At 39.4% G+C, this 22,347-nt stretch overlaps 1 protein-coding gene across 2 annotated transcripts in view; it reads left to right on the top strand.

Annotated features, from left to right (window-relative positions):
- The first annotated feature begins 1,205 nt into the window (after window positions 1–1,205).
- The window catches only part of CCSER1 (coiled-coil serine rich protein 1), a 646,501-nt gene continuing 625,359 nt past the window's right edge, over window positions 1,206–22,347 (top strand). Inside the window, exon 1 of one of the 2 annotated variants that reach the window (XM_075285086.1) lies at window positions 1,206–1,506. The gene's annotated coding sequence lies outside the window, so the exon portion shown is untranslated. The remainder of the gene's footprint in view (window positions 1,507–22,347) is intronic. The other variant, XM_075285095.1, reaches the window with a different exon arrangement.

Consider the following 22,347-nt stretch of genomic DNA (forward strand, 5'->3'; position numbering starts at 1 on the left):
ACTTTTATGGGACCTCTGGAACATCAATCATCTGAAGTTTCATAGCAGTCAATGCAGCGGTAGCAATGTATCTGCACTACCACTCCATTCACTTGGGGCAGTGCCCTAGCAATAGGATACTTGGATAGCGTATAAGCATCATTAGTGTGAAAAATCCCATTAATATCATAAATGGCTGCATATCCCATTACATATATATACATATATATATATATATAGTGGTCCCTTGATGTTCGCGGGTCCGAACATCAAGGGACCACTACCACAAGGGCTATACCACGGGTTTTAATATTAATGGAAGGATACGCCGTTGTTTTTTGAACACCACGGGTTTTCCCGCGGCCACTCATCGATATCATCAGAAAAGTTTTGTGTATCTTCTTCAATGGTGAATACCCATATCATTTCATACACTGTACTGTACTGTACTATTTTGGATATGAACAGTATTGCAGGACATCCCCTAACATGAGATTAAACAACGCATCTCCACTTCGCGGAAATTTGACTTTCGCGGGCGGCCTTGGAACGTATCCCCCGCGAAAGTCAAGGGATCACTGTATATTGAATGTATATTGCACATTTAAGATAATAAAGGTCTTATGCACTTCAGATTAATGTATTTAAATGGTAAACAAAGAGTTGATATGTTTTTGCTCCTTGTCTAGTCTGTAGTATACATGTGGGCTTGTACTGTTTTTCTACCTGTGAATACATTGGTACACTAGTGTGTCCTGACTTCTACAATTGGGATGTTTGCAGGTGAGTGTAGGCTGGCAGGGGCTATGTGACCACATCGTGGCCATTGCACTGCACCTGCTTACATTGCTCACATGTATCTGTATCTTCCGGGTAATAGATCTTGACCTTCTAAGACAAGGCTGCGTTAATAAATAATTCATAGTAAAGTATTTTCCTGCTAGGCAGTGGGATGTAAGGGGCTGTGTGAATAGTGCTGTACCCGGGGATATGTCTCGGTGGCTGCAGGGCCGAGGCTGCACAGTCCTCCGCACCAGTCCATAGCTGTACAAGGTGTGTGCCCGGAGACATGAGAAGACTTCCATTCTCCTAGCTGCATTCCTCTCAGTGTGCGCTCAATAAAGCTGTGAGGGAAGGAGGGAAGAAGGCCGGCCACGGCTCCAACGTAAGAGCTAAGGGAGGAGAGACAAGACGAGAGGTTGCTTATGAGGTGGCAGTGCTGGCTTCACATAGTGTCTCACATAGTTGTTCCGAATCTCAGTGACTGAGCCCTCCCTTCTCTCCTCCCCCTGCTCTCTTCTTCCCCTTCACAATCAGCTGCCTGACAGGCTACCAATCCGTCCCCTTCACAACTACTCTGCCTTACCAGGCTGGGAGGACTTGGCATGGAGACCCCTGGCATGAGGATATTCTTACTATGATCAACTAGAAGTGCCAAGGAGCTGGGAAGCCTTTACAGCACATCAGCAGAAGGAGCATTTCCAGGAGAAGGGAGCGAGCGGAGAGAGAGCTGCCATACACAGTAAGGTAGCCTGGCAGTGCCAATGCAGATGTTACCCTGACCTCTCTCCTTTACTCTGTGTGTGACTTGTTGGCACAGATGGGCAGATGCCCCTCAGCCTCCTCTCAGGTGTGCTGCATGCTCCAGGCCCGTGTCATGCCTATGGGATTATGTGGCAGGTGCCTGCTCGGGGTGATGCAGGGTCACCAGTGCTGGGGATAATGGTGATGATTGGGCAGGTGGATGTTGTCAGTGGCATGGTCTGCAGTGCCATAGCTGATCCTCTGTGCTGTCATGTGCAGTGTGATCCCAGCTGAGTGTGTTTGTGCCTGTACTGCAGCATGTGAGCAGGAGAAGGCTGCAGAGATCCCGGAAAAAAACTGCAGTCCTTGCACACAACGACTTGACCATGAGGTTGTTGTGTAGAGTAAATATTGCTGGCTTCCTCATTTCATGGGCTCTGGCACGCTTTGCCAATTGGGGAATTAGACTGAACAAATTGCTTTGTTCTGCTTGTTTAAGCTATGTGTGGGATCTGACAGAAAAGTAAGTGACACACTAGAGCTGTCAGCCATCCTTAGGGGCTCTGCTATAGTCATTGGATGCCTCCAAACCTTAGTACATACACTTGTTCTCTATATGTCATCCACAAATCAGTCCTAAAGACTACGAGGTTACAAATATACTGACCATACAAGTATTACTAGTTAGACACAGCATAAATGATGCCTAGTAATAACTTCTATATTTAACATGCACACTCCTAAGCTTAGTCACAGATCATTACATTAAATGTACTCTCATTGCCTAATAGCTATAGGAACCTGGTCATGGTATGGCGGAGCTGTCATTCTTTGGAGAGCTCCCCCCCCTCCAAATATTTATATACCTTGTGCAAACTTTGACATGTGTTCTAGTCTGCACAGTACCAAGCGACGGACAAGGCGTTCAAGCACAATGGCAACTTTTATTCTCAAGTCATTGTCTTTTATGAATTATTTTGCAGATTTATTTTGATATTTTAGCTTTTTGTTATTCACTGGAATAATAATCATTGTTTGTTTCATGCTTCATTGTTTTACCATAAAGGCGTACATGGGTTTTCATGGTGATTCATCCTGTCATTTTCCTCAAAATATGAGAATATGTTGGTAGAGAAGAAATTGTCTTTCTTGTAATGTCCCAAAAGGATGTCAGGAAAGTTCTGAAATGTTGTGATGTTGCATTCTATTATAATGATGATGTCTAGATTTGTAAGGCTATTCTCTTCCTACATGTACTCTCCAGATAGCAATGAACTGGTGTCATTTTAAGAAACGTAGAACTGCTGTGGTTACGTAGAAGGATCTAGACTAATACTGTGAACTAAGAAGTGAAGTAAAGACATTTGCTACTTATTTTTGTAGATATAATTCAATATATGGGATCATGAACCCATACTGTAAATTCTAAGAAAATCAGAAGTCGCCAAGATCATCTATGACTTAGGTTGGAGAATTGTGCTGAGATTTCTAATATTTTTAGTCATTTTAAGGCAGGGGATACATTACTCCTTATAATCCAAAACCTCTTTTGTAGAAAAAGCCTGTTTACCATTGGTGGATATAAAGCGCCTTCAATTTTTTCACTGTACCGTATAATACGCACTGCAACTGCTGAAGAACTTCTTTAAAGAATACACGTCAGTCAAATAGCATTTGGTTAAGGAGAAGTAACTCTCTGCAAAGTGATCTTTGGCAAACTGCTTCTATGTGATCTGTCTCCACCTTATGTTTCTTGTTTCTTTACTACAACTTTCCACTACATGTTTTCATTACATAGTGAGGTGATTTCGGTTGGTTGGCTGTAAATTGTTCTGTACAGGGTACTTGAATGTGATTAAGTCTGAGGCCGCACGTTGCGGAAACGCAGCTTTTTTTGTTGCAGATTTTGCCGCATTTCTTTGAGCCAAAGCCTAGAATGGCTACAAAAGGAATAGTAAATATGGAGGAAGTACTAATATTTTCACTTTCTGCTCAACTCTGCTGTCTTTGGCTCTGAAACACTCAGCAAAATCAGCAACAAAATAGCATTGTGTTTGTTGAACGTGGGGCTTCAGCCTAATACTTCTTGTGTGGCAAGTAGATGTAGAAGAGGGTTTTTGATATGTTTTATCCTAAGACATACTTTAGTCCAATGTTTGCCTTGTATTTTATTTATGTAGTACTTGCCTGGTACCTTTCCTTTGTGGTGATGGGTATTCTGTCCTTTTTCACTTTCTGCTATAGCCCCCTGTTGCACCGGAAACTTACTGATACATATTGCATATACAGATATAAAATCATTTACAAGTGGGAAACTCAAGTAATAAACCCGACTCCTTAGTCGCAGATGCCTTATAACATGTATTTAGCATAACATGTATGTTATATAAAGTAACTATGTGCAGGCAATGTTTGCATGTATAATGCATTGTCCGCCACACCGTCAGTGTCTGATGGACTATAGACAATAGCAGGTGTCTCTACTTTCAGTGTCACCCTACACAGATGCCTACACTGGTGACTCCAGTCTTATCAACCTACTATAGGAAAATCAGAACTCTGATTTTAACCAAAGACTTTTGCTAATGTCCAGCTGCTAAGGGCTTATTTACATATATGCTTTTGAGATACAGTTCCCACTGAAAAACGTATGGCACAACTATTGTATTCAAATGTCTAATTTTTTCCTGGGAAAATAAATTCTATTATACTGTGCAACAGGACATGAGTAATAGCACTCACCTCCACTGACTCTAGTCCTTGCCAGCTCCTTTCTGCTTCTTGTGTGATGTCTTGACACTCAGGCAATGTTTGAACATACCTTCTCAGGCAGTGTCTGGCCGAGGTCGGTCACCGCTGTGACCAGTGATTGACAAAGGTTGCATTTCCATTGTCGTGAGATACCACCCAGAATGGAGTGGTGCGGGATTGGTGGAGGTGTGTAGAATTATTATTTGTTTTTTCAATCCCTGGTGATCAGTTTCTTTCATATTTTTCCACCCAGGTTCAGCAAATGCAAACTTTTGATCCAATATGCATAAAAAAAGAATTATGATACAAAGACAAGAAATATAAAATCAGACATGTGACCAGGCCTGATCATACCAAGCTATTGAGATACAGGCAAGTGTGATAGCACTAACCTGCCCAAAACTGTATATCCACCAACAGGACAATAAAAGTAAGAGACTTACCCTGGTTCCATTCAGTCACACAGGGGTGAGCATACTATTTGTCACATTGACACTACTCACAAGTAACAGCAGTCCACCACTGTATGGTAATTGATCCTGGCACTTACCTGAACGGGTAACCAGGACACCTTACAATGTTGGAAATCCCCTGATGAGTCCTAGTGACTACAGGACGAAATGTGTAGGAATTAGTGGGGCGTTAGTAGAGTGCAGAATTGGTTCTGTCTTTGCTGTCACATTTTTGTCAACTAGGGTACAGGTGTAGGGCATTACAGAGGCATACCCCTTTTAGAGGATTACTGGATTAAGCTGACCGAGTTGTTTCATTGCGACGCCACCTGTTTGACTGATGGGAACAAGGGAAAGACTGTTATTTCTATTTTTAAGCATGGTTGGTGGATAGACGACTTTGGGCAGATTAATCTGACCTCACTTACCTGTATTCCTTCTTAGGATGATCGGGCCTGGTCACACATCTGATTTTATATCTCATTTCTTTGTATCATGGTACTTTCATGTTCTTATATGATTAAAAGTTAAGTTTTAGATTTTAAGTTTTTGCTTGAATTTGCTGATCTTGGTCTTTGAACATGGTGAATTTCATCTTTCTTAACTTCTAGTGGGTTATTCACTTCTTTGTGATTTGTATCGTATTTTCTTTCCCTGGAAAACCCTTTAAGGTCATCTGTCTCTCAGAATGAATTGTCTGCTTGGCAGAAATGCTGTGTGCTGTATGTCAGGTGGGCTGGAATGTCATTAATTGTTATACCCTGGCAGATGGGAATTAATGTCCAGCAAACATTTGTAATTGCTCAACTATATGTACCCTAAACAACCCTAACAGTAAAGAAAACAGAATAAAGCAAACATCACTTAAAGGGGTTATACATTTCCTAGTATTGATGGCCTATCATTTGGATAGGTCAACAATATTAGAAAAGCGAGGGCCTGATATCAGAGACCCCAAAAATAAACTACTCCAGGTAAGTGCGGCTTACAGGTGCTGCTCACTTGGCGTTCAACATGTAGTGACTTTAGATACAAAGTAGCTTTAGATATTGCAACTCTTCTCAATTTAAGTCTATGGGCCATGTAAACATTAGTGACTTTAGATACAAAGTAGCTTTAGATATTGCAACTCTTCTCAATTTAAGTCTATGGGCCATGTAAACATGACCCAGAGCAGCTGATTTATGGGGTCCCAGGTGTCAGACCCCTGCAGATCTACGACCTATCCTAAGGATGGGACATCATTGTTAGAAAATGGATACCCCCTTTAAAATATTATACAGGCTACCTATCCATATGTGAAGAAGTACATTTTTTAATGCATTATATAAGTATCAATCCTACAGTTTGGGTTCACACTACAGTAGTATATTTTCCAATTTCTATAACAGCCCCAGAAATGTTGACTGCCCTCTCTTGGAAGTCAGTCTTAGGGAGATGCTGGTCAGTGGGAGAAATTTACTGAACATTATGCTTAGAAGTCTGTATATGTCGCTGCTTGTTATATACAGGTGGAGAAGTACTCAGTAGCCACAAGCTGTGATTCATATCATTGTAATGGAGAGAACGACACAGAAAACTGGTTGTAAAGCTTTTTTCAGTGAGCCTTGTCAGCTAGTTACGTAACATTATACTCATATAACACTTAGTCTGTAATCCTTCACCCAGAAATGCTTCAGAGAAATTCCTTGTAAAGAGGCACATACTGTAAGAAAGGTGTGACAAGGCAATGACTTAAGGAAACTCTTCACTCTTTATGTTTACTTGGGATTTAAAGCCACTTAAGTGTATATCAGCTGGCATTATCCTTCTCTACATTGTCAGCCTGACAGTGGTGGAAGTATAGTATGCTTTCACTGACTAGCAGCAATGCATAGACATACATGGTGCTTTATTAAGATCTCCCTCCTCCCCAAATACTAAGCTACTGTACTAGGACACTCAAAGCCAATGTCTTGTATGTTAAATGGTTTATGCCTACTGGATAAGAAGCTACAATACAACATACAAAACTGTACAGTCGATAAGCTATTTGCCATAAATAGGAAATAAGAATGAAATCACAGAACGCTTAAATTCCATAAAATCTTCTGCAACTTACTGACTGCCAGAGCGTAGCTATAGGGAGTGCAAAGGTAGCAGCTGCTACTGGGCCCTGGAGGCTAAAGAGGCCCAAAGACCCCTCAACAGTAGTATTGCACATAGCAAATGGTAAATTGTGGCCCTGTTACGTATTTTGCAATGGGGCTGAGGAGCTTCAAGCTATCCCTGTTACTGAGTTACCTTTATTTTATCAAATATCTCCTTTTACAACAAAGAATGGCTTGGGGGACTTGTGACATTTCTAGGTTTTGTCAGCAGAACACACTGGCTGTATATGTTTGTGTTATATCAACAGAAAATAGTGTAAGATGCTGTAAAACGCCAGATAATGGGGGAAATTTACCATGCCATGTACACCACAAATCTGCCATAAATAATGCCGTAATCTATGCCATCTATGAGATGTATAGAATTCCCTGCAGACGCACGGCCTGGTGCAGGGCGCATCATATATGAGGTGATGGAGTGAAGAAGACTGGTTTTGATAAGGCCAGTCTTCGGAAAACTCTCCCTATATGTTCTCCTCATGTTTGTGTAGGTTTCTTCCAGTAATATGTAATATTACCGTATATAAGACTTTTAATAATCAGTCGAGCGAGACCTCACCTATAACCAACCGGGCAACTAGTATCCAAAAGATGGCTAACTACCTAGCTGTTCTTGTACAGCTGCTCATGTCCCTGTATGGACTACAGTAACATAAGGATACAATGTATGGTGGATAAATGAATATATAACATTAAGATGCTCTTTACACCTTCACAACCTCTTCCGCCCCCTCAGCCCCTGCCTCACATGTTCTACTTCATACGTGCATTGCTGTAAAATGTGGCGTGTAAGTGTTGATAAAAGCCATTCTTGTTGTGTGTTGCCATAGTAACATTAGTCACCATGTCAGAATAAGACATATACTATATATATATATATATATATATATATATATATATATATATAGCCTCTTGCTGATATTACTATTTCTATGTTTCTCTTAGATGTTGTCCTGCTTGACAAACCTTGTAGAGAGTAAATAAAGGTTTGGCCGCAGGTCATTGTTGATAGTCAATACATGATGAGAAAACTTGTTGCCACTTCTCTGTGACCCTATTACCAGGGTAATCTTAACTATATAACCATTCTGTTCTTGTTATAATACAAGGATAAGATAAGAAACTGTCCGCACATGGCTGCAGAATTTATTTTCATCAACTTTCATTGATTAAAATATCATTTTTTTGACTCCCCCTCATATAAAGACACTTTCCGTGCACCGACTTCCTGGTGAGCCCGAGATAGACATGTTCATAGAAAGCAGCCAATCTGCAAAGGCAGAGCTGCAGAGGGCGGGAGAGATCAGCGTCATGAACCAATAAGGAGACAGGAGGCGTGTCTCAGACTCACTGTAAGCACCGCAGACAAGCTCTATCTATAGATCACAGTTCTGACCTAACATCAGAAGAACAGAAGTCTGCCCACCCTTGTGTCACTGAGTCCAGAGTGGTTGTGCATGTGTGCCTCTCCCCATTCACGTCTGTGGGACTTTCGAGTATAATCGTGCCTCCCAGTTTGGCTGACTGTCCATGGTTAACCTGTGGATATGCCATAAATGTCCCAAATGGGAATACCTCTTAAATAGCCAAGTGATTTTGCAGGTAAACTGCAATGCAACAGTTTTAAATGCAAAACCATACAGCCATTAACAATCCATTTGAAAACCATTTTTATTTGGGAGGAAACTGCATTTTGAATTGTTTTGGCCATACTTTGTAATGTAGATTCCATGATCGATAGGGTATCATAACAGATTGTACACTGGGGACTAGGGGGTCAAAATATACATGTGCATCTTCACTGCACCTGTCACCCAGCCTTCTCAATATCCTGAAAGGCAAATGTAAAGCACCATGGAATTAATGGTGCTATATAAAATAATAATAATAATAATAATAATAATAATAATAATAATAATAATAATAATAATGTCTATATGTAGTAATGTATTCCCAGCTCCTGTATCACTTAGAAAACATTATATTGAAAAGTCAATTTGCTTGCCACCCAACTTTCCAAGGAACAGATACTACTGAATACAATTTATGTAACAGAGACAATGAGTCATGTAACAGTGAGCAGCAAGGATAGAGAAGAATTGCTATGGTAAGTGTACAGGGAAGTTTTTTTTTTTCACTAGGGATTTTTTTTACTATTTAAAGGAGAAATGCTTCATAAACCGAAGCTTTGTGGAATATTGGCTCCATTATTCATCCTGTGCCCGGGCACAGAAAAGAATGGAGAACCTCATTCTTTCCAGCAGACTGAGTGCAGTAATGTTTAGGAAAAATAAATGTATTAACTGCTATCAATGCGGAATATTAATTGAGCACTGGAGATGAAAGGACGTCTGTGCCGTAGACTCTTTAAAGGGAAACAACAGAGAGCTGTAAATTGATATCATTTGAACTGCTTTTGGCATGTAATCGGCCTTAGATCTTTCTATACCGTAGGATCCATGACCATGTCTGATCCTCCCATACAAGAGCAACCTCATTGATTTTCCTTAATTTAATAGATTTTATTTCACAGTGCCATACATGTTTCCCAGGATGAACGAACAAGTCATTCTCCACGTGTAATGGGAATCATAAAAGATTTGATTAAAGACATGTACAGGGCTCTTTAAATGGCCCATGCTGTCTCATACAGCAAGATGAAATATTACAATACCAGAGCCAGTGCCATTGGGCCTATATTAACATATGGGAAAATTGCCAAAGGAAAAATGTTCAGTTAGCATATTTTAAAGGACAGATTCTACAGGAGGTTAGTGTCCTGCGGTCTAATCCTGGTTTATTGGATTTCTTTAGTAATTTTCTGCTGCTATGGTAAAATCTGCTTGATTATAAAGGTTATTAATCCTCCTTTTAGGAATATAGGTAGCCTCAGCTGTTTCCTTAGAAGCTGCTAAATGCTCGAAACCTTTCCAAAATGGTTTTCAGAGAACATTTGTAATGGAAAAGAAAAAAAAAGAGGAAACAGCTAGAGGATGAAAATTTGTTTTGTGGCTGCTCATAATCAGCACCAATTGTGAGTATTCATTGTCTGCTGAAAAATTACATATTAGCTGTTACCACCAAATGTCCCGTACAGTATTATGAATGGATGTATAGGAGACAGGCTAGATTGTTGTGGCTTTATTAGTTATGTAACCTTTTCATGTTATAATTATTATGTTTTAGTTTATCATTTTATCATATCAAATTAAATGAAAAAAAAAAATTATATTTAAATTGGTTGTTCAACTATCTCCTGTCAACTTCATGAAGTCAACTACAAAATCCAGACTCATTGGTACCACACCCCGGTCAAGTTGCTTTGCCTCTTCCCCAGGTGTCCGCAGCTTGTTGGTGGTCAAGGGATCCATGTTACACATGACAACCCTATGGAAGGACATCTCATACCTCTGAACTCTGGCCTAATATGACCCTTACTCCTGAACAAGCCCTGCTATCCATGTTGCTGGGTTCCTTCTCTAAGTGAAAGAAGGGCCTTCTATGCCATTTCATCCTAGCCACATGCCAAATCATCCCTAGACTCTGGATATTCCAGCTTGCCCTGACCTGGCATCATATCATGTACAGATTGGATCTGGTGGCTCGGGACAAGGATGAATGGGATAAATGCTGTAAAATGTGGAGGCCCTGGAACTCCTTCAGATTTTCAATTGCTATGAATGACTGGATAGCAGATTTCAGGGTGAACACGCACTTGCTCTACACCCTATCCGAATACCCTTCCTTACTTTCGTCTCCCCAACACTCATTGCCTCATCTTCTTCCTCTCTTTCCCCCCAATCTTTTTTCTCTTTTCCTTTTTCCTCTTATCTTCTCTTGTTAACTTCTGGTTACAGATATATCTGATGTGCTTTGTTGAGTGCAATGGTTCTTTTTGTTTTTTTTTTGTTCTTTGCTTTGTTTGTAGCACATATATGAAACATAGTGTGGCATATTCATGTATGCTTATGGTCATTCCAGATCTTTGCCTAACTGTGCTTATTGTATTTCCCTGATGTATCCTCCAATAAAATCTGAACCATAAATTGGTTGTTCATATGGCCTTTTAAGGTATATGGATATTGTGGAGGGGAAGGTCCTTCTCAGGGCCCTCCTCTATACAACAGAATAATCTGAATAGAAGCTGTTTGGAGCTTGGAGCGGAGACTCCATTCTGAAACAGGTTTCCTCTGATTTGGCTGAGGCCAAAAGATGTGTTTTTGTTGCAGATCTTGCTATTTTCAAGCCAAAGACAGGAGCATCTTCAAAAATAATGGGGGGATATAGAGGAAATGCTTTGGATAAAAAAACACAGCAAAATCTGCAACAAAAATGCAGCTTTTCCTCAACATGTCGCCTCAGTCTCGAGTAGTTTTTCCAGAGATATATATACAACTAAGGATAAGGATGTATTAAAGTGTTGAATGGTAAAGTGTTAAAAACTTTTCAATAAACTCATCATAGCTATACTTTTTTATTCCCATCATTCTCTATTTACTATCTTGTTTAGAGAGAACCTGTCACATGAAAAATACAGTCCATATTACAGGCAGCATGTTATAGAGCAGAAGGAGCTGAGCAGAGTTATATATAATTTTGTAGGAAAAGATCCAGTATAACCTGTAATTTTTCCATTAATTCTCTGCTCTTTTTTATGTTGAGAAGTAAAGGAGGCAGACGTATCAGTGACAGTCTACCCTCCATGACTATTCATACAGATTTACCCGTCTGTCACCAAAAGGATCGTCAACTTGACTTTTCAGCATAAAAGGGTAGAGATTTTAGTGTATAAATGAGAAGTGACACAGAATTTTTTCCTACAAAACTATATATTAGTCTTATCAGCTCTTTCTGCTTTATAACATTATGTCTGGGGATTGCATTGCCTGTTCCATATAACAGGTTTCCTCTCGGCAGTGGTTTGGGCAACTCAAAGAGGTGACCAAGTCTCTCAATGCAGAAAAATATTGGAGGAAATGTTTCAACCTCCTACATTATTATTATTTGACTTACTTATATAGCATCATCATACTCCACAGCACTTTACAGATATAGTTAACACTATCCCAAGTGCAAATAGCAATTTTACATCCACCTGGCCACCTTCCAATAAGGGTGTATGGCATGGGCGTGGTGTCGGCTGTCCCATCAGTTTCGGCAGATTCATTCTCATTTACATGAGCTTTCTAGCATAAATGATGACTCTACTCTATGCCATCTCATGATGGTGTAGATTTCATTCTAGACACATGGACTATTAGAGGATGTCTTTAATTTATGACAAGGTGTGTGCCTCATCCTCTGACAGCGCAGGGAATATCAAGACTGGCGTAGATAATGCTGGTCTTGATAAATGTCCCCCATGTTTTATTCTAAAAACGCTCCAGCACATTGTGCCTCCTTGCCACAGACATCATCAGCTGAAGCTTGAATGGTGGAGTTGATAGCTCAATGCTCCTCCATTGTATATAACTTTGCGGATAAATAATGTTGTATACTTATGAAAGGAACCTATAAAAGTTCCAGTACACTATAGTGTTGAAAAACATGCTATTTAAGGTGTGTTTCATTATTTCATTATTATTATTTGCTGGATTTTTTCTTTTTACTTTTTGCTTTTTCACTTCAGTAAGAAAGAAAAGAAAATCACAAACTCTTTAATTATGCGAAGACGCAACTTTCATTAAAAACAGGTTTGGCAACATTGTAAGAATTGTATCTGCTCTCTTTAACTGTAGGGACAATTTGGTACAAATGTGAATGGCTTTTCCTAACTGTACGACATCTTCATAGAATGCAGCTGCATCAGCAATCACCAGAAGTGTGGGATCTCTGACCCCCAGCTGTCTGCTGCTATCACCTGCTCATGTATGTGCAGCTGTAATGTCACAGTATATAACACCCGTTGAAATGGAGCATGAAACAGCTTTCTAAGCAGAGGGCACCATTTTCTCACTGTCACCACTAAGATGATTACAGAAAATCTTTAAAACTCTGCAAAAGTTTTAATTACAGTGGCCAGTCAAAGTCCAGACCTAAATCCCATTGAGCATCTGTGACAAGAAATGAACGTTGCTGTTCACAGACGCTCTCCATCCAATCTGGCTGCAAAGAAGAATGGGCAAAAGTCTCAGTGTCTACTTGCACAAACCTGGTAGAGACAGACCCCAAAAGACTTGTAGAAGTAATTGAAATGAAAGGCGGCTCTACAAAGTATTGATATAGGGGGCTGAATACTTTTGCACGTTACACATTTCAGATTTTTATTTGCGTAAAATTTAGAAAACCATGCATCATTTCTGTTCCATTTCTCAATCTGCTACTATGTGTTGGTCAATCACTTAAAATATCAATAGAATACATTTATGTTTGTGGTTGTAAGGTGACAAAATGTGAAAAGTTCTAGGGGTATGAATACTTTTGCAAACCACTGTATTTTTTTTTTTTTTTACAATGTATATATGGTTATGTTCATGGGATACAACATAGAGCTTGAACGGAGTCGGCAGTTATGAGCTGACATGTATTTGTCTTATAATTTATCCCAGTTTCTGGGGTAAATAATAGTAAATCTGTCAAAGAGTCCATTCACACAGAGTTTTTTTTGGCGCTGAATACGCATCAGAATCCATGTGGAAAAAAAGCCTTCCATTGACTTCAATGGGAAAGGAACCCATTGAAGTCAATGGGAGGCTTTTTTCCACTTGGATTCTGACACGGATTCAGCACCAAAAAACTCAGTGTGAATGGACCCAAACTGGCTGGCCATGACTCTCATCTGTGCCCCACCCACTTAAAATAAATAGTGGCAAGAGGGGTAGAAAATCACAAAATGTTGAAAATTTTTGTGCCACTATGGATGGTTGGAAACTAATGTATATTCTTCTTGGTCCTGCACTGCTTCACTAATAGGGAACATACAAGTAAAGAGCCAATCGCCAAATAGTGTCATGTAGCTGTTTCTGAGATAAGCAAAGTAAAACTCTGCCAGGCAAACATGGTCCATGTCAGCACACAGAATGCAGAGAGGGTACATCTGGTCTATGAGCCATGGTGTGGCATAACTGACAACATCTGAAAACATAGAAAGGATCATTGTTGTGGTTTCTGTGATAAAAGTCGTGTGAGGGCGGGTTCACACCAGCGCCCGAACTCCACTTTGTGGGTTTCCATTTTCTGTCGGCAGAAGACGGAAACCCGGCATTCAGGGTCCGCTGGTGAGCGCCCGTGAGTGTCTTCTGCTTTCTGCGGCTAAACCGTTTTTTTTTGTTAACCGGACACAAAGTCCTGCATGTCCGACTTTGTGTCAGGTTTAAAAAAAAAATGGTTTCACCACGGAGAGCAGAAGACACGGGCGCCAACGGGTGGAAAATTTGCAAACTCATTCAAATGAATGGGTTTGAAAACTGCCTGCCAGTTTCCGTCTCCTGTCCAGTTTCTCGGGCAGGAAACGGAAACCTGCAAAATGGAGATCGGGCGCAGATGTGAACCCGCCCTGATCCATTACAAGCATGCCATCAATCATCATTGATAATAAATAAATAGTTCTGTTTGTTTTTCTATATTAAATGCATTTTGGTTATTTATCTCCATAGTTCATTAGATTTTAACTACAGTACTTTTCTAGCTTTCTATGACCAAGCAGTGAAAATGACTTTGTACAATAGTTGTGGCCCAGTTTTGAGACCATTCATTTGACAGTTTCTTCCTATTTTACACTATGTAGAGTTTTCTATTTTTTCAGCTCTTTGTGTCCTCTGCACGTGCGCTGTGTTGCTTTGATTCTGCCTCCCTGCTGTTTATTTTGATCAAGGACATAATATATTGTACAAAATTGCCATGCTTCCATTAAAAAGAACATATATGATCTTCAGCATTTTAGCATAAAGCAGACTATGATACAATTAACATAGTAAGCGAAACAGGATTCACTGGAAGTAGTGCGATATAACAAGCAGAATCAATTATTAGAGAATTCTACTACTACACTTGTGTCCCCTGATGTTCTGACCCTGAAGAGCTCACTGTGTTGTGCTCAATGGGAGGTTCGGAACGCATTACCATGTCTGGATTATAGCTGGGATGCTAGACTGCACTGCCACTACTTTACACTTCTATATTCTTTTTCATATAAAATTTATATACAGTAGTTCAAATCTTAATTCATATCAAGTTATTTTATAATATTAAAGTGAAAAAGAACAGGAAAAAGTCAACTGGACAATCTTCTGCTTACTTGATTTTACTATAATCATGTGGTATTGTATACAAAGCCATATAAAAATCCCAGACCCTCATAGAAATATAGCTTGAGAATGTTCAACCCTGGTGCTAAAGTTATACCTGGACCTGACATAGTCTGCAGATGTCTTCAATTGATGATATGCATAGGGACATCCCATTTTAAGGCCGGGTTCACAAGGGTTTTTTTGGGCTGGATTTTGACGCGGAATCAGCGTCAGAATCCAGCTCAAAAAGCCGCCTTCCATTGAAATCAATGGGAGACGGTCATTTCCTTTTTCCGCGAGCGGGAACAAAAAAAGAAGCGACCTTCCCTTTCTTCAGGCAGATTTTATGGCTCATTCAGCCTCGGACGTCCGCCTCGCGACACTTTCCTCCTTACTAGGCCCATTCATTTGGGCCCTTTCATTTGGGCCTGCATCGGCATCCAGTCGCGGCTGGCCTTTTTTGGATCGGAATCTGAGGTGGCCTCCATGTCAAATTCCGTTCCAAAAAACTCTGTGTGAACCTAGCCTAAGGCTAAGGTCCCACGTGCCGGAAACGCAGCAATAAAGCGCTGCAGGAAGAGCCGCAGTGTGAACGCATTGTGGTTCTTCCTGCAGGGCTTTGAACAGAAAGTTCACAGAGTTTTCCTCCACGGACTTTCTGTTACAATTATATCTATGGGAAAGCCACCGGCGTTTCTGTAGATATAATTGACATGCTGCGATTTTCAAAAACCGCAACGTTTTTTTCCACAAAGAGGGCATGGGATTCGCATGAATCCCATCCACTTTGCAATACTGTAAAATGCCGCAATTTCTCCTGCAATGTTTCTGCTGCGGAAAAATCGCAGCGTTTCCAGCCCGTGTGGCCCCAGCCTAAGGGTGCAAAATAAGGAACAAAAATAGGATAGTCCTGTGTAACATAATTATATCAGTGTGAAGTTACAATGATATGTACTTGTATATCAACACTGCACTAAAAGTGCCTTTATGGCATAGGGACATTAGTTAAAGCTTTTGTCCAAAAAAATGCAAAATCTACAACCCCCACATATGATGTACCATTTATAATACTAGTGTTTTATGTGATACAATGGCAATAGGACCTGGCTACGACTGGCATCTCTGCACCTCCAGCAGTTTAACCCTTTCCTGAACGCAAATAGAGCTTCTGCATCCCTGCAAAGGTAGCAATTGCTTATGCTAAGTCCACACTAACATAACCACATATATCTTTGTATTGCAAGTCCTAAAATATATTAACTTATATAACCTTATATATTAACTTATAGTTATAGTTATATATTTTTTTTTAGAAAAGTAGCAATACATTGCTACACTACTTACTGTATTATATATCACTCCCACAGCCCAATACTAGGACGAGTTTCACAATAAGCCAAATAACCTATTGGCATGTTTTTTGAATTGTTGCAGGTAATAATATAACAGCATGTTACTCAATAGGAACAGTCCATATAATGCCCAAATAATACAATTATACAATCTAGAAATAACATTGCTGTAAAGGGTCTAAATAATACTACCAGGCAGTTACCAAAATACCATCGAAATACTGAATGAAGGAGTTGGCAGTTATTAGTTGCTGAGAAGAGTACCAGAAAAGTGGTGTAAAAATGGGAAAATCCACAAGATTCATAGGGCTAAAATGTTGGACTCTGGTGCTTTTGCTAAAAAGATGACAGGGTCAGGCTGAATTTAGCTGAACAAATATTAATACTACAGAACCTAAAAACCACCTTATTCACTACATAGAATATTTTATCCATAAGTAAATGAAGTGCTGCTTGTGGTTTTTCACACTGCTGGACTGTAAATACACCTAGTGAGTTAACTTACCTTTGACATATCTGAATGGCAATATGATACAGCTCTAATTTGACAAATTCAGCTCAGCTACATCTGCACTTCTTGCATACACATATCATAAACTAATATCTTTTCCGGAGTTGAACTTCCCTAACATGGTTTGGCTTCTTCTTGCAGCCTTTGCTACTGTTTGGTTGGTCATTATTCACACAAGTGTATTGAAAAACGATATTCTTTGTGAATTAGAGGCAACTGCCGGAATCTTTGCTTCAGGTGGAATAAATCCTATACACTCCTCTATATGTAAATCTAGGCTATAATTCTCATAGAGATATAGAGTTCAGTAATGTGACAGACCTTTACCTTAGATGTCTTCCTTCCATATGTTCTTCCAGAAATCATTCTCATCACAGCAATAATATAAACCTGAAGAATAGATGTTGCATAAAATGTAGAGCATTTCTTAAGACTGCATCTTCGTAAACAGTGCTTGACATAATCCCCCAGATATGGCAAGCCACTACTGTGCAAGGCCTGTCATAATAACACAGAGCCCCATTAAACAATACACTGGTGTGTGCAGCCCTGTAGTACATTACGTTCTGTCATCCCGGGGAAGCTGGGCTAATCTCTTCTAAATCCTGAAATCATTTAGGCTCTTACTGATCTTGAGACATTTCCTTGGAAAGCATGACAAATGATAAGGATTTAGATAGAAAAGTGTCATTTTTTTAACATATGGAAAATGTTTCAGCTAAAATGACTATAGAAATATTAACACTTCATTTTCCTCCCAAACCATTTACCCAAAAGAGGGGGCGCAGAGACAATAGATTCTAATGAAATGAGTCACAGTGTGCGGCAGAATTGTCACATTATGCCTGGGGAGACACAGGGTGAAAATCTGCTGGAAATCTGCCCTTTAAAACAGTCCCATCAATTTCTGTACACCGTGTGTCAGTCACACGTTGGTGAAATATTCAGCTGCGGACAATGGTCAGTGGTGCCTTTTCTGAAAAAACTTTTTTTTTGTAAATTGGTAAATTTTCACTACCAATGATTGCCAGTTCTTAGAGAAACTAGACCTGCATCAGATTCCTTTCAAATTAGGAGGTTTTCATATGACAACCCCTTCAAATATTTTTGGAAAACTTGGATAACAACCAATATAGTTATTTCATAAACTCCTACATCACTCAACTTTCCCACAATCATGAATGGCAAAGCTGCCTAGTGATATTATGGTTCTCTTTATGACCATAGTATATAATGTTGCAGCCATATTAGCTGCCTACAGCCCAGCTTTCCCTGGAACAGATATGATTAGGACAAGAAGAGTAATGCTAAGTAAGATTTGTTTTCTAGATTTGAGTAATTGTAATGTGGCGTACACAACCATATTCAAGTCCATATTTCCTGGCATAATTTTGGTCCTCTGAACTGGCCTCCTATACATGGACTGTATTTCTCCTTCCTAATATGATCATGTGAAAGGGCCTCAAGTCTGCTTTTAATGCTTCATTACTGTGAAGACGCCTTGGAGTTTTGTCTAATTAACCAGAACACAGTCTTATTATCATCTGCACATAAGTAAGTGGAAGGTTCATGAACATGGCCTGGAGCACAAAAGTATAATTAAGTCACCTACAATTACTTGTGTTATGTATCGGGTTATGCCGACATACTGTAGCTTTGTTACAGTTTAATATATCTGAATGAGCCTCTTTCTGCAATGTGTGTATGGGTTGTCACAAATCTCATTTAGATACAGTGAAACCACTCCAGAAGACCCCCCCCTCATTATCCAGAACAGACTTCTTGTGACAGATGTTCACTTTCACAATGTATTATGCATATTGGCCATACTTTTTGATATGACAACCCCATAGAATACCATTTTTCAATTCAATTTTGGATGGTTGTGCCAAAGAGGTCTCATTGTAGATTTATATGGCTTAGGCACAGAAATTTCTGCATCAAGTGTGAACATACCCTTTAAAAGGTCTGGGTCACTTTCAGTGTGCATGCTGTTTGCTGGTATTGCAGTATGTGGGCCTATATGGGCCTTTTAAATAATGGGTATCTGTACGTCCTTGCAGAGGTAAGCAATAAGCCAGCTGTTAGAACAGCTGGACATCCAAGAGAGATGCAGAGATTGCGGAGTTAAGCAATGACCCAGAGAGAAGGCAGAGACTTTTTTTTACCGCCCCTACTTTTCCGACTGCTGTATAATGTGTGGATACATGTGTGTAAACTATGTGAATCACCATGATGCAGCTCCCTTTCTGACCAGACACTCAAGTGATCTGCCGGGGAACCAGATTAGTTCTGCAGCTCAGGTTAAGAAACTGCATTTCACATGTAACTGGCGCTAATGTATCAGCCCCGATTGTAGGCAAAAAATAACTGCCCCAATTTATGGGAGACCAATGAATAAAATAAATAAATAAGTAAAGACACAAATAAAAAGTTAAAAAATAAAGTAACATTTAAAAATAAAGTAAATACCATGACCAAATCCCTGATTCTAGCTTTGTCCCATTGACAGAACAATATTTGTCACCTATATAAAAATTTCCATAATGAAGAGGGAAAACAGTTTAAAAATTTAACAGCACTTTGCTACAAAAAAAGAAAATGTAAAAAATATGAAAAAAACAGACACATTCTCCTCCTATTTTGTTTACGCTTTCCCAGATTTAATTATAAAAAACACGCAAAAATAAAAATAACATAAAAATAAAGCCTATGTATCACCGAAATAAAGATGCCACCATTGTTTGAATAAACTAAACAAAAAAATGTATAGCTTTCAAAAGTTCATATATCCAAAATCCCGAAAAATATGTCCAATCCTGAACCTGGGAAAAAGGGCTGGTCATGAATTGGTTAACGGAATATTATCTGTATACTGCATACTGGCTATGCAATATATACAATGCTATGTGATCAAATAAGTATCCAGCTGACAGCTATCTAATGTGTATGGCTAGCATTATTCACAAACACGTGGCAATACAAGTCACAGGAATCTGTATTATATTAGCATAGTTCTTGCCAGAATGAACTCAGTTTCCGCTAGAAATCATTTGGATATCATTCCATCTTAACTCTGGTGGCATCCAGTTATCAGTGTGAAATATACAGATATAAAACAGTGAAAATATGACTGTGTGAATATGCATGTTCTATTCTGGGAGTGACCTATATTTTCTATAGTAGGGGCTGCATATGCTGCGGATGTATCCAGTATGACTAGGCCTATCTCCAGGCCAGAATGGAATATGATGGCAATAACTGGTAGTTTCCTAGCATTTGAATGTCTAGCATTTGTATGCCTTTTATGTGTGTTTGATTTCTCTTTCTCCTTTGTGCTGAACTTGCTTTAGATAAAGGAGTATAATCAGATGCAGACTTCACATACAGAAGATGTGCAGTTTGCTGATAAGAATCTATAGCAGGAGGAAATACTGAATTATCACATATCTCCCATTGGTGCTGCCTCTCTTTAACTGAACCTAATCAAGTCTCGCTTTTAATTGTATTGTTTAATATCTTTTTTTTACTGTTTATGTTATTTTCTCATATAGTCTAAAATGTAGCTCTACTGTGAAATTGCTATGAAAGTGATGTATCTAATATGTAATGAAGAGTGCAACTCTAGGGTAGCGTAATGTTGACCACATGCAAGTTATACATTATTGGAAGATTAGGATGCTTATGCTTTCCCCAAAAACATGTTAAATACCACTTTAATGTATATGAAGGTTTTTAAGAGAATCTATTGTCAGGAATAATCATACTTTACTGTCAGATAATGGGTCAGAAGGATGGCCAAAATGTTATATGTGCTAATTGTAAAGAATGGTAGAATGGCCTGTGCTGGCCTCATCCAGAAAAATCAGATCTAAAGGCTACAGCGTATAATGGCAAGTCATATAATTGTATACATCCAGCTTTATGACAACAGTTCTTGTTGTCCCAACTTGACTGGAACACAACTTTCCATAGTTTGTGTATGAAGGGTTGTGGCATTGTTAAACCTAGCTTGTGAAAATGGGGTATAATATGATTTTTTTAGTGTATGTGTGTTTCAAAAGTATTTGAAAATGGGACTAGCAGAGAAAGGGTTAACTCCTGAGGAAGCCAGTTCTTGTGGCGAAACGCGTAGGGGTGGTCCTTCTACCTATCAGTACATTGTCTTTGGGCGTTTAGCTGACCTCTAAACTTTTCAACATGACATCAGGTAATTAACATAGTCACCATAAGGGCCCCTTCACACGGAGTAAACGCGCCGCGCATTGTGGCGCGTTTACGGCACGTGTACGCCGCGTTTTTTTACGGTGCGCGATTACGCCGCGTTAACGCCGCGTAAACGCGGCGTTAACGCGGCGTAATCGCACACCGTAAAAAAACGCGGCGTACACGCACCGTAAACGCGCCACAATGCGCGGCGCGTTTACTCCGTGTGAAGGGGCCCTTATATTGGAATTTTTTCAGGCTCTGCAGCAGGATGTTACACTTAGGTTGAAAGTGATTGGGCATACTTATGCATAATCTTATGGGTGCTATACTTTTGTCAATGGGACTATTATTTTTATAGCTGCCTTACATTTTCATGTTCAATTCTGTGTAACAAGATTCTGATGTGTCTCCCATCGTTACTAATGATGCACTGATATTATATCGTATATCTATATTATGGGTGACATATTCTGAATGTTGTCATATATCAATAATACTCTACTGCTAGTATAACAGAGTTCTGTTATTCCATATATTTACATTGAATTTACTTAAACTTATATTTATGGGATTCAGCATAACGCCTTATGCTATTTATTCTATGTGTCTATTTGTTTGTGTTTTTGGCTAAATCCATCTGCCCTGCTGTATATTATTGATTTTTAAGTGGCAATTATTTGCCAAAATATTTAATAAATATTTACACATTTTTAACAAATTTGATTGTGTGTTGGCTTGAGCTTTTTCCGTGATGTACTGGGTGATGTTTTTTCATGGCCATATTTGTGATATTGGAGGTGTTTCTATGTGAAAGGGTTAACTACCCTTACACTGAATGCTATTGTAGCTGAATGGTCAGAAGTCAAGATCCAAAGCGGTAGTGAGACTGGGGGATACCAGAAAATGGCAAGAGGAGGCATGACTATGGGTTTGCTATAGCATGATGATCAAGCAATTCTGGACATGAAGTTTATACATATATTGTAAACCATATAGCCTATGTCCCTATCTTAAACATAATGTTGAGCCTATCCATAGAAAGTTTCCCCTTAAACGTTTCTCAATATAAGAACACAGGGCTGAAAATATGACCACAGAACATGTCTGCAATGTAGGATCCTGCTCTATACCATATTTATGCTGTGATTCATAGACTATTTAAGGCGTTTTTATTCTATTCACATTGCACAT

This window comes from Leptodactylus fuscus, chromosome 1, assembly GCF_031893055.1.
Source record: "Leptodactylus fuscus isolate aLepFus1 chromosome 1, aLepFus1.hap2, whole genome shotgun sequence".
Taxonomy (NCBI): domain Eukaryota; kingdom Metazoa; phylum Chordata; class Amphibia; order Anura; family Leptodactylidae; genus Leptodactylus; species Leptodactylus fuscus.